Here is a 2,133-nt window from a genome sequence, read left to right as displayed (position 1 = left end):
TTTGTCTTTTTTCTATTTCTTACTTGAATCTGATGGCACTAGTAAGAATAATGAAAATCAAACAAAGAATAGGTAGCATAACTGAAGAGGCTCTTCGCTGTAAATAGACAGACAAAACGTCTGGTAGTATTTTTCTGAATAAAGGTGATATTATTTTACCATTCTGAGAAGATTTCGAGATTTGGTGTTTTCTAATGGTTTTTCTTAAATCTGAAAATCCGAAATTGGTATTTCTTAATTTCAATTAGTTCCTTCTTTCGTGACCAATTAGTATTATTCGACGTTTGGGGTATGCTTCAGGACTCTAATAAAAAACATGACTTAAAAATATCAAAAAAGAAATAAATTATCTATAGTTACAATATTTTTGAAATAAATTAAACATATTTTAACCTCTAAGGTTTATAACTTCTTGGAAAGTTGTTTTGTTTTTGTTTTTAATATTTTAAAATTTCAACAATTGAAGTCTTTTTCAAGACTTTCGTTTTATCAAAATTTCAAAATAATGAAGTTTAATAATTTCTATTTGATAAGAAATTCAAATTTTTTTTGATAAAAACAAAAACAAATCTTACCTAAAATTCTAGTCAAAAAAGAAAACATTTAATCTAAGATACTTCTTTGGACAAACTGACTATAAATATTGCTAAGTCCCTCACAATCCGATCTCCTGTTAACAGTATTATGTATCTGTATCTAAAATATGCAACATTTTTAGCTACATTCTCTTACTATAGTGGTTTTCTGTTTGTAAAATGTCTACATTATTGAAATCTGGTCAATGTCCTTCATCTCAACAATGTAAACCTAACGCTGTTTTTTGGGACTGTCCGCTATTTATATCTGATCTATGACCAGCTATTCGATTTTTAAGTTTCTGCATAGAATTGCCTACATAAACTGAAGGACAATGGTTTGTTCCATCACCTAAGCATTTTATTTTATATACAATGTTCGATTTTACATTTTTGGAAAATTCACCTTTTAAATTCGAGAACAATGAAGTTCTTAAAGTATTTGCCGATTTAAATGCTAAGCGAACGTTGTCTTTATTCATTATAGGAGATAAGCCAAAAATCATAACAAAATATGTCATGTTAATTCTACTCTAACTGCTTCAAATTCTTTTCATCCGAAAATTCAATTTACTGTTGAGTATGAAAATAAAAGACAACTTCCATATCTTGATGTGATGGTTATATAGTACAAAAAAAAATTGTTACACTCATGAAACTTGGCAAAAAGTTTGCTTTTGGGATTAGAACCAAGGACAAAAAAGTCTATAAAAAAAAGTTAGGTGGAAGGATGTTTTTTTCGCGGACAAGAGGGAGAGGGTGAAGTTCAAAAAAATACTGAAAAAAATTGTTTGTCGAATATCATCATATGACACATGTTTTTTAAGGTATTTTTTAATGCTGAATCTAATGACATAAAAATTAAGTCAATACGATTGCTCTAAGAAAAGTTATTGCCGATTAAAAACAAGGGTGCTTGTTTTTTGACTTCAACAGGTAAAATATAACAGAAACCTATGTGAAAAACATGCTACACTGACAACATTCGGGATGAAGGTTTAAGATAAAGCAGGGACAAAGGATACATAAAGTTTTTAAAAATATTTTTGGTGAAAGGGTGTTTTTTTGGTGGGTTGAGTTGTGGGTGAGAAAGGTATCATAACAGTTGACTTATATTTTATTAATTTTTAAAATTTGGTGAAAAAGTTTTGGTTGGTATAAGAATTAAGAATCTTTAAAGGGTACAAAAATTTCTTGAGTTAAAGGGTGTTTTTTAAGATATGATGAAATTCGGAATTAGTACCACAAAAACTGGGAAAAAATTGTTACACAAATGAAAATTGGTACAAATGTTTGTTTTATAACAGAAACCAAGAATCTAAGTAGTCTATAAAAATATTTTAGGTTAAAGGGTGTTTTTTTTTTTTTGCAAAATAGGGAAAATCCGCGATAAGTCCGATAAAATCAATGGTAAAAATGGTACCCTTACGAAATTCATTAAATATGTTCTCTTTCCCATGGGAATTACGAATAAAAGAAATTTTAAAATGTTTTTCATGTGAAAGGGTGTTTTTTTTGGAAAAGTGTGTAATACCAGAGTAATATTAGTAATATTATG

The sequence above is a fragment of the Episyrphus balteatus genome, chromosome 2, assembly GCF_945859705.1.
Source record: "Episyrphus balteatus chromosome 2, idEpiBalt1.1, whole genome shotgun sequence".
Lineage (NCBI taxonomy): Eukaryota > Metazoa > Arthropoda > Insecta > Diptera > Syrphidae > Episyrphus > Episyrphus balteatus.
Note: the sequence above shows the minus strand (reverse complement) of the source record.